The sequence below is a fragment of the Chenopodium quinoa genome, unplaced genomic scaffold, assembly GCF_001683475.1.
Source record: "Chenopodium quinoa cultivar QQ74 unplaced genomic scaffold, ASM168347v1, whole genome shotgun sequence".
NCBI lineage: Eukaryota > Viridiplantae > Streptophyta > Magnoliopsida > Caryophyllales > Amaranthaceae > Chenopodium > Chenopodium quinoa.
The window spans coordinates 1119863-1132176 of NW_018745485.1; positions in this window are offsets into that span (position 1 = coordinate 1119863).

Sequence of the window (12314 nt, forward strand, 5' to 3'; positions counted from 1 at the left end):
ATGAAACCCGACATAGCCTTTAAAATAAAAGAAGAAGTACAAAAACAGATTACAGCAGGTTTTATCAGGGTATCCAAATACCTCGAATTGGTCGCAAATGTAGTCCCTGTTCCAAAGAAGGATGGAAGGGTACGAATGTGTGTCAACTATCGAGATCTAAATAAGGCAAGTCCAAAGGACGACTTCCCCTTATCACACATCGATATTCTAGTAGATAATATATCAAACCACGAACTTCTCTCATTTATGGATAGATACGCATGGTATAATCAGATTCTCATGGAAAAAGAAGACATGGAGAAAACAACATTTATAACACCTTGGGGGACTTACTGTTACATGGTGATGCTATTCGGGTTGAAAAACGCAGGTGCCACTTACCAATGAGCAGCGATTGCTTTACTCCATTACATGATGCATAAGGAAGTTAAAGTCTATGTAGAGGATATGATTGTGAAATTAAAGGATTGCCCAGGGCATTTGGTAGCCCTAAGAAAATTCTTTGAAAGGTTAAGAAAATACAATATGAGGTTGAACCCATCCAAGTGTGCTTTTGGAGTCACCTCAGTAAAACTCTTGGGATACGTCATTAGCTCTAGAAGAATAGAGATAGACCCAACCAATATTTAAGAAGCTTAAAAAGAATGTGGCAGTAATATGGGATGATGAGTGTCAAAAAGCCTTTGAGAAGATCAAAGCCTATCTCGCTAATCCTCCTATATTACCACCAACACTCCAAGGAATCCCTCTTAGGTTGTACTTACTAGTCACCAAAGAGACAATGGGGGTTATGCTCGCAAAAGAAGTAGAAGGAAAGGAGAATGCCATCTACTATCTAAGTAAAAAGATGCTCGAGTATGAAATACGCTATACACCACTTCAGAAATTGTATCTCGCATTGGTGTGGGCCACAACAAAGTTAAGACATTACGTGCTTCTTCACACAGCCTTTGTAGTATCTCGAATGGATCCACTCAAATATCTTTTCGATAAACCTACACTAAATGGCCGAATATCAAGATGGATAGTCAACTTAGCTCAATTCGATGTTAGATTCATGCCCCAAAAGGCTATTAAAGGATCTTTGGTTTTAGATTCCTTATCAGATTTTCCAATAGAAGATTCCACGCCTATACAGAAGAATGATTTTCCAGCCGAAGACTTGATGGTCATAAAAGATGATACTTCGACTCTCTACTTCTATGGAGCCTCAAACCAAAAGGGATGTGGTGTAGGAGTAATATTGGTATCACCTAAAGAATAACATGTTCCAATCTCCATAAAGCAAGATTTCGACGTTACCAATAACGCTGCAAAATATGAAGCATGCGGGTTGGCCTCGAAACAACATTGGCGTTGGGAGTAATGAAACTTTGAATTTTCAGAGATTCTTCGTTCATCATCAATTAAATTTCCAAGAGATGGAAAGTAAGGAGTGAAATCTTGGCCCCTTACCAAACCTACCTGGAAACTGTGACTAACCAACTGGAAAAGGTAGAATACACGTATCTACCTAGAGAAGAAAATCAATTTGCTGACGACTTGGCAAGACTAGACTCAATGGTTATGACTCTACGGAAATTGAGCAAATGCCTTTAACAATAGAAAAGAGGCATAAAGCGGCTTATATCCAAGCAATGGAGGATGATGAAGTAATCCGAGAAGAAGAAGAAGAAGAGGAAGAACCTTTGTACACAGACATCCTCTACTATTTCACAAAGGGATAATATGTGCTCATTAACGACGAGAAAAACGAGAAAAAAGAAAAATGAGCCTTAAGACTTTAAGATTCCCAATATGTGCTCATTAACAACAAGTTACACCAAAGGGTACCCAAAAGTCGAGCTCTTCTACGTGTAGGAAAATAGGAAGCCCTAAGGGATATTGTAAGGAATATTTCAAGCATTACCCCTATCCTGAACCTTACTGTAATCATACACTAAAGTACGGTGGCGTCCAAAGGGAAAGAAGATAGAGCAAAAGAGTCGCCAACAAGTTTTAGGAACTTGTAAACCGTTCACAGGGTGAAGGTTACACCCCTTAACAATCCAGGAGATCGTCAACTCCAATAGGTCTAGAACCATGACTGGTAGTTCGGGGATGAAGGTACAAATCCAACCTAAAAGAGATTGAACCTGCCATAATAATAGGCCTCTACTTTATTCCAATCGTATTCATGTGCGCTTTATGACTAACATGCAATCAATAGGTTTAACCCTAAACCTGTTTATCTATGTTGGTTGAATATTAATGCACAAATAAACTATTATTAGCGATCACTTGAATTGTAATCATATTACCTTAAACAAGATTATTAATTATCTTATTAAGCGTGATTACAAGTACAAATTCCCTTTAAACATGCATAAAAGGCGTGATAAAGCAATAACAATAAATATAATAAAGCAACATAATAACAATAATAATAATAATAATTAAAATAATCATAATAATAATTATAATCAGTTAAAGCATAATAATAGTAAGATCTTAGGCATAATATTAACAAGATTAATAACAAACCCTATCATGTCACTAAACATCAAAGATCAATTATTTAGCCCTAACATGATACTAACATGAATATTAGGAAAGAACATAGGAAGCATCATACTTTTAATCTTACTTGATATTAAAGTTACCTTAAACATGATACTAGGAAGATCAAAACACCCTAACATGACGCTAGGAATCATAATAACAACCTAAGCATGATTTCTATATCATAATATCAATAAAAATCAATTAAAGCACTTACTTGGATGCCTCGTGCCTCTTTCTAATAATAAAATACACACGTTAGTAACTTCAAAGAAAATAATAATTAAACAATTAAATTAAATAATTGAAATAGAGATTTTGGACCAAACCCTCAGAAATTAAAACCTTTCACGTCTAGGGTGAAGGCAACTTCGAATTTGGCTAGGTGCTTCAAAATCTTGTGAATACGGAACTATGTTTGTAAAAAGGTTGGTTTAGAGAAAGAGAGAATAAGCTTTAGCTTTAGAGAGAGAAGACAATTAAAGAGTTGTTGATATTTGAGAATATTTGATGATTGTTGATGATTAAAAACGAAGATTTTAATCATTAACAATCATCAACTATTAGCGCCAAAAAGATAGAAAAACAAATCTGAGTTTCGACGAGGAAAAAACAAGTTAGTGCCAGGCGCTTAACTTTAGCGCCAGGCGCTAATGCTAGTGCCATGCGCCAGGCGCTAAAGTCTGGCGTTAGGCGCTAATTAACTTTTTCACCCATTTTCTAAATTCAGATAAAATTTAACCGTAAAGAAGGACAAAATTTTATTTTCGTTAAAAATACTCTTTTATTCTAACTAAAACTCCAAAAAGTTAACAAAAGCCAATTTATCAATCCTAATTGCATTAGGAATGATAAATCCATATTAGGCCCTCCTCTAGATCATTGGGCCGCATGTAAGGCTCAAATCGGGCCCAGTTTAGTAATTTGAACATAACTTCCTCATTATTCATCAGAATTGGGCTTATAATATATCGTTGGAAAGCCCTTTTCAAGCCCCATCCAACTATGCCATTATTGGACCCGTATCATGGACGAACCAAACTGGATTGGCTGTTTTCTTAAAATTGGTTTTCAAAAAAAGAGAGAAAAGAAAATAAAATTAAAACTATCTGCAACACTAGACTTTCCACACTTTCACTTCATCCGGTTATGATTCGACGTGAGAGGAACTTATACCCGGGTTTGGTTTTGGGGAGACACAAATGGGTGTCAACAAAAGCCCCCACTTTGACTGAGTTTGGAGAAACGCAAGTTTCGAAAACAAAAGTCAAAGTATCGATAGGGACGGAGAATGATTCAGAACGTTTTGCGATCCTGAATCACTCTTGTAACGCTGATACATGCAAACTAGCGTTAGTTAAACAAATAAAATAGTTAAGAAACGTGTATCTTACACTGTCGAGCACACGTCTCTAAAGGCAACCGATTTGCTGCTGTATTGATGTATTTCTGTATTTTTTACGACCTCCTGCAAGCTAGAAAATGCCGCCTTAAGACTACTACGCTTGTAACTGCCTCCAATTCCGCCATGATAGACTTCTGCAAGCTAGAGAACCCCATCGAAGATTGTTTCGCTTGAAACGACCTTCTAGCACTTTGTGACCATCTTCTGCAAGCCAGGGAACACGATCGAAGACAACTTCGCTTGAAATCACCTCTAGTAGTTTGAGACAACTTTCCCAAGCTAGGGAACGCTTCGGAAGATATCCTCGCTTGAACTTTGCTTCTGATATGCCTGTACGTCAGCGCTTTTGCTGCTTTTGAACCTGTATGTCGGTGCTTTTTGCTGAATTTTGAACCAGTATGTCAGTGCCTTTTTCTGTATGAACCAGTATGTTGGTGTCGTGCAATGAGCCAATGTCTAGGCGCTATAAGCGAAGTGAGACGATCATTCAGCAGGTCGATCACTTTATGTAATTGCAATAAATCCGATTACTAAATCATTTCAAATTGCTTAGAGGGGCTAACTGGCGTACCAAGGAACCCAATATATATTGCAAGTGGTTGGGACAACCGCACCGAGTGGCCGAACAATCCATCGCTGCAGAAACGTTGCTGGCGCCGCATATATGGATCTAGCGCCAGGCGCTAAGCCTTATCGTGTGGTGCCATGGCCTGTCTCTTGGCGCTAGATTCGGGTTTTCCATAATACCCCTTTCTTCTACATTTTCGTTGCTGCTGCTCGTTTTTTTGCTCGAGAATTCGCTTATAACTTTAATTCATCCGTTCTTACTCGTTTCTCAACCGAATTCGGTCAAATTCGTTGCAAATAAAAGCTTATTCCATCCATTTTCCTGATCTATGTAATTTTTATTCAAACTCACTCCGGTTTTAATGAATTTTGCACATGTTTGTTCACGAATTTCTTGAAAATTCAAATTTTAAATTTCTTAATTCTCTTTTTTTGTCAAGTCTTATGTCATGAAATTTCTTGATTATGATTATATATTTCCTTGGGAGTAATTTGAGACTTGTTTGACTCAATTTGGTGAAGAAACGAATAAATCACCATTGTTGAACCTCTTAAGGTCGGGAAGACAATGTGGCTTGTTCTTGATGTTTTTGCTAGCAATTCTTGTCTAATTTGTCACAATAATTACTATAGTATTGCAAGAAATTGTTTGAATGCTTGAAAAATGTTGTATATGCTCAATCTGAATTTGTGCTCTGTTTTAGTACTACGTACGGTGTTTTTTTTTTAACATAGTATCATGCGGCTAGGCGAACCTTAGATACTATAGAGCCTTAATTTATGATGATTCTGCACAATGTAGTATGGCTAGACAGCGAGGTTCGGGTTCACGGTCCCGAGACGTACGACGGGAGCACGAGCCCGTAGAGGTTGACGCCGACCCATCCACTTCTCTCGAACCTCTCTTTGAGTGGGATGAACGGACTCTGTACTTTTCTCCCGTCCACCATATTTCAGAGAGGGTGCGACGGGGGATCGCAGTTGGTAGGACGGGCTACCACGGTTCAGGTTGCGACACCTTGGGCGTCCTGTACAAGATGTACATCGCCAATGACGGAGAGGTGAGACTTCTGTGGGAGTCCTACAGACTAGCTACACTTTTTGAGACCTTAGAGGCCATGATTGCCTCTAGCGGGGGTCAGCACGTGGTTCGTGCTCTGGTGGAGTTCTTTTGGGACACCACAAACATTTTCCACTTTCCTTGGGGTGAGATGATGGTTACCGCGACAGACTTCAGTCTCATTACTAGACTGGAGTTTAGCTCTGTTGCGCTGCTGTTTGACAACGAGATCAGCGTCTTTTCCCCTAAGGTCGAGGAGCTGTAGGGTCCGATTGCTATTTGGGCTCGTGCTAAGATAGAGTCGACTCAGTTCAGCGCAAAGGGGATTCGCCGTTTGACTCTAGCAGCGGCTTTCGATGATGATGCGACCACCCGAGAGCAGCGGGAGCGCATCTTTGTGCTTATTTTGCTGTCAGGGACGTTCTCCCCTGACAAGGGTAGTAGAGTGCTGCTTTACTACCTACCTGCGGTCCGTGATCTACACTTGATCGGGACTGGGCCAGCTTGGCCTATGCTAATTTCATTCGAGCGTTAAGAGACTCGTGTCGACACCATTCCTTCACGGGGAACGTCGCTCCATGCGGCTTTTGGAGAGTCGTAGAGGTATACTTTATCTTACTTTAAAGTTTAGCTCTAAGCTTTGATTAGCACTTGCTGATGATTTTTGCCTTTTGTAGATCTGGTTCTACGAGTACTTTCCCTAGGTTGCGCCGGCGAGACCGTTGCCGCGCAGGTTTCCATTGAGTGCTTCGTGGGGAAGCCACCGTGCTGGGATGTCTACTGCTTATGTCCGAGATTGGATGATCTCGATATGGTTCTTTTATATATTTGAACACTTTGCATTACCTTTGATGGATTCTTATCTGATAGGCATTCTTTGCAGGAGCCTAACGTGTTGTACTGACCGTGGGTTGGCTTGGTTGTCCCTGGGCAAGTCGCGCAATATAATTCTAAGCGTCGCTACTTATTAGGGACATATGGAGCGATTGCATACCTTGGAGAGAGGGTTGCTATTCAGCATTCCTCGGACACTTTTGTCGTACCTACTCCTTCACCGCGTCACATGTTCAACGCCACAAGGTTCGTGAGCATGTCAGAGAGATATGGTACCCCTTGGCGATCTTATACGATCCTTGGGCGGTGCTATGAGGACGATTTACTGCCGTTGTTAGCTCTAGTACCTGTACTAGCTGAGGAGGTGGCGATATGATTTTCAGCTTTTACCTTTCGTTATGTAGCCCCCAAGTAATATTTTACTAACTTTGATTTGCTTTTGTCAGGCTGAACCTACTTAGTTCGTGCCACCTCGTATGTCCATCCAATATCAGGGGACATACGGGCCGATTGAGGAGATGATTCCTCCTGCTCCTGAGGGTGAGCGCTTCGTGGAGCGGTCGATCTCTCGTCACCAGACTTGGGTAAGCTTATTTATTTGAAAATTTTGTCCATATATGTTATGCGTTATTATTGACGTTATTTCCTTGACAGTTCTCGCGCGAGGTGGACACGGCGATGGCACGGTGTATAGATGCCTTCCAGAGCCAGCTCGTTCTGATGAGGAATGTGGCTACATGTCGTCACTACGACGCCGTTCAGGAGGTAGTTTCCTTTCCTATTTCTGCATTACTGCATCTATTTTTGCTTGTTTCTGACTTAATTTCTTCTTGCAGGGTCAGCCCATTCCTTCTCGTACTCGTACGAGACCTGAGGTGCGGAGGGTGCCGGCGAGGTCTAGATGAGACATCGTCGTACTGGTTTTGGCGGTCGGGGTGGTCGTTCTGAGGCTGCCCGCACCGAGGCGGTAGAGGGCTTGGGATCTTAACTTGAGGGTGCAGATGCTGCGTCGGTAGGCCAGGGAGAGGCTACCTCGGCTCTTAGAGGTGGTAGGATGTACGAGGTTGGCTCGTCATCGCAGCAGCCTTTGCTGCCTCAGCCTCAGGTTGATCTTGGGACGGGTACTGTGCTAAGTATTACACAACCCGAGGAGACCGGAGTTGGAGTTGGAGCTGGAGCTAGCGGAGAGGTTACTTCTCGTACAGTGCAGTTTTATGAGATGATGGGTGTACGTCCCTCGCCGCCGTAGTTTATTCCTGTGCTTTTTTATTTTGTCCTTGTATAGAGCTTTGCCTTTATTTAGACTCTTTATTTAGACACGTGTGTATATACATATTACCATGAGTTTATTCAGTATTTATTTATTATTTATCATTTTTTATGTGCATGTTTCTGTGTACAAAGAATTGTGAAAATTAATTTTGCACAAAATTTCCGTTATTTTATTATTGATGGAGGGTATCTGACTTTCTCCCCCAAAAAGAAAAATGAAAAAATAAAAGTAAAAATATTGGATTTATAAAACTTGAAATTTAGGTCTAAATAAAATCTAGTACTATAATTAATATGATTGATATATTAATTAAGAAGAAAGAAAAAAAGTAATTAGAAAAAGAATAAGTGACCGTAAAGCCATTCGTAAGACTCGAATCAGGCAAAAAACCGCGGTTTTGAAAAGCTCATATGATAAGACACGTCAACGCTATCTGGCGCCACGCGTTTTAAGTTTGCGCCGGACGCTAACTCTTGGCGCTTGGCGCCAAGCTCTGGCGTCTGGCGCTGATGAGCGTTGACTCCGAATCCTTTCTCGATTAAAACTTCTCCGATGTTGTGTATAAATAGCCCCCTACTCAGACGATTGTCTTCATAATTTTAGCAGATTAAATATAACCTTAGCTCTTGGAAAAACAATAATCATGTCTCTAGTCTCTAAAAGTTTTACCAACTTAACTCATGAATGGTGTCGGTCTCTTACTGCCAAGGAGAGAAAAGAGTTAGATGTTTTTCATATGGGAGGCATTTATGGTGTCAAAGGGGTAGATCTTGATGTAGACTTTATTCATACTGCCTTAGAATATTGGGATGCGGATACTCATTGTTTTAAACAAGGGTATGATGAAATTAGCGTTTTGACGGAAGAATTCGGTGCTATTTTAGGTTTCCCTGCTTTAGATCTAGTAGTAATCCGTAGAATAAATGAATATTACTATAAGGATTTTGAGCGCTTCTTTAATTTAAAAGACAAAGATCTAACAAAAATAGTAGATGGGAGCATAGTTAATTTGAAGGAATTTGCTCGCCATTATTTTGATAGATCTTGTTATGAGTCTTTTCATGTTTATAGAAGAAGGGCTTTTCTTTTTTGCATGCTTAATCAATATCTTCTCACTACAGGTAGAAATAATCAGGGTCAAGCAATCATATCCACTGTTTTGGGGCAGATTGAATATGGGAGAAATCTAATGCCTTTAATTGTTGGAGAGACTATGATTAGTCTTGATGAATTAAAGAAGAATCCAAAAGCGCCTTTTTGAGGCTCTCCAATTTTATTACAGGTAGAAAAATAATATTTTTAATTACAGAAATTAAAAATATATTTTTGTATAGTAATATTAATTTATTTGCATTGAATTTTTGTTTTTAAAGATGTAGCTAATGGAAAGACTTGAATTAATTAGTCCTCCAGATAATATTGAAAATTACACTCCAAACTGCTTTGTGAGAAGGAAGAAACGCTTCTCAAAGATGGGGCGCCATGAATGGAAGAAGGTCTTTGGACCTTGCAATTTTACCATCAAGTGGGTCATCCCTTAATGGAAAATAGAAAAGATGGTTGATGTCAATAAGAAACCTTTTTGCCGTCTTCCAATCTTGTCCCGAATGACTTTTTATTATCCATGCAGGGTAAAAAGACAGTACGACTTATTGCAAACAATTCCTTCCGGGGATCTTCGTCGTCCCTATGAATTTCATGTCTCTCAAGAAGTAGAAAAATTTGATGCTTATTGGAGCGCTAGACCTTTATGGGAAGTGATCACCCAAAAGGTTCCTCTTTCCTTCCCCAATGATGTGAAGAAGTGGCTTCTAAAGAAACCTTCAAAGGACATGAAGAAAAATCAGAGTAAAACCGATGTGAAGAGTCATTTAGGATACAAAGTGATTCCTGTTAAGGAAGGCTTGGGTGAAAGAGTTGAGTTCAAGACTCCTACAATGCCTAAGAAGAAAAGCTCTACTAAGGATAAGGGAAAAAAAAAGCTAACTCTACAGAGAAGAAGGCTTGGGTAGAGAGGAAACATGGGGTCCTAGCTAAGGGAGAGACTATTTACTCCAAGATTGAATGTAGGTCCTCAAAAGGATGCCTACTAGCTAAAGTTATGGATGAAGAAGAGGACGCGGATAAAAATTGGAAGAGGGCAAAGAAAGAGAAAAAAGATTAAAGCATTGCTTAACTTTCAATTATTAGACTTAGTTTTAAATTCAAGGTTAATTTATTTAAGCTTTATTTAAATTCCATCAATAATGTAACTGTTAGATTATTTTATTAATGAAATTGCAGCTTTTTAATTAAATTATATCCTTTAAATTTAATTTATTAAAGCAATGAAAACTGAAAATTTAATTTTCCAGAAAATTTTTCGAGTACAGAAGTCGAAAATTTTCCGAAAAACATCAAAATATTCCCAGATACTTTACAGAAGATTGACGCTGCGATTTTATGACTGGCGCCAGTTGCGGCAGTCCGGCGTCAGGCGACAGGGGTTGTCGTCTGTCGCTAAGGTTCATCGGCTGGTGCCAGAATTTTTTCTGTGACGCCGATGTTTCATTGATTTTCTGTCAATATTTTTTATTTAGTATGGGGTGCGAGGTTTGAAAAAATAAAGTGGCTCCACTCGTAAAGGGTTGCCTGCGTATCCTTTCTTAAGGAATCAGGCCAAACGTAGCTCTCTTGAGTGTCCTACTCAAGTAACTATGGGATTACTTTTTAAGTTGGTCAAGGTTTGTCATGTTTGAGAACTCATTTCCATCAATATCAGTCAATTTTGCTGCACCTCCTGACAGGATTGTTTTGACAATATAGGGTCTAGACCAATTAGGCCTAAATTTTCCCCTTGGATCTAAAACATTTTTCCTTAATGCTTTTAACACCAAATCTCCTACTTTGATGATTCTTTTCTTGACCTACTTATTAAAATGCCTAGCCATACGAGTTTGATAGCATTGAGTATGATGTAGAGCTTCGAGTCGTTTTTCATAAAGTAGAATTAGCTCCTCATATCTCGCTCTAGTCCATTCAACTTCATCGAGTTTTCTTTCTAATGCAATGCGTAGAGATGGTATCTCTAGCTCTACAGGTTGTACGACATCCATTCCATAAACCAAGGAAAATGGTGTATTTCATGTTGATATACGAATTGACGTGCGATAACCCCACAATGCGAAGTGGAGTTTGTCAGGCCAGTCCTTGTAATTTTCCGTCATTTTCTCGATGATATTCTTTAAATTTTTATTAGCCGCTTCGGCTGCTCCATTTGCCTGAGGTCTATAAAGAGAAGAATAATGATATTGAATACCATATTTTTCTAGCAATTCATCACACTCGGCTTGAAAGTGAGTTCCATTGTCACTTATCATTTCATGTGGGACTCCATATCGACAAATAATATTTCTTTTGATAAAGAGTGCTACATGTTTTGCGGTGAGTTTAGCATATGATTGTTCTTCGACCCACTTTGTGAAGTAATCAATTGCCACTAAAATATATTTGTGACCTCCTATTCCTAGGGGAGTGATTTTGGCAATAATGTTAATTCCCCATGTAGAGAATGGCCATGGCGAAGTGTAGGTGTAGAGTAAAGATGGAGGAACATGTTGTAAATTAGCGTATGTTTGGCTCTTAGGGCATCTTTTTAGGTTTTGATGACAATCCCTATTCATGGTAGTCCAATAGTATCCTTCTCGCATTAACTTTTGGACTAGCATTTTGCCATTTACTTGAGTTCCGCAAATTCCTTCGTGGACTATCCTCATTTCTCTTTGAGCATCCTTTTTTCCTGCAAATGAGAGAGCTCGACCCTTAGTTACCATTTGTGTAACTCGTTGTCTATGATTACGTATTGGGAAGCCAAAAGCCTTAATGCTCGTTTTTCTCTTTTGTCAGGATGGGGAAGGTATTTTCCTTTGGTGACATAGTTAAGTATATCCGTGTACCATGGTTCTTCTTCTTCTTCTTCTTCTTCTTCTTCTTCTTCTTCTTCTTCTTCTTCTTCTTCGTCTTGGATCACTTCATCAACTTCTATAGTTTGGATGTAGGTCGGTTTATGCCTTTTTTCTATAGTTAGAGGCATTTGCTCAATTTTCGTAGGAATCCTAACCATTGAAGCTAGTCTTACCAAGGCATCAGCAAATTGATTTTCTTCTCTAGGTAGATATGTGTATTCCACCTTCTCTAACTGATTAGTGAGAGTTTCCCGATAATTTTGGTAAGGGGCTAGACTTTCGCTCCTTACTTTCTATCTTTTAGAGATTTGATTGATGATCAATGAAGAGTCTCTGAATATCCGTAGCTTTTTCACTCCAAATGTCAAAGCTGTTTCAAGGCCAACCACGCATGCTTGGTATTCAGCAGCGTTGTTGGTAACGTCGAAATCAAGCTTTATAGAGATTGGAACATGCTCTTCTTTAGGTGATACTAATAATACTCCAACTCCACATCCCTTTTAGTTTGAGGCTCCATCGAAGTACAAGGTACAAGTATCATCTTCCGTGACCATCAAGTCTTCGTATGGAAATTCATTGTCGTGTATTGGCGTTGAATCTTCTATTGGAAAGTTTGCTCAAAAATCCAAAACCACAGATCCTTTGATAGCCTTTTGTGGCATGAACCATACATCGAACTGGGCTAAGTTG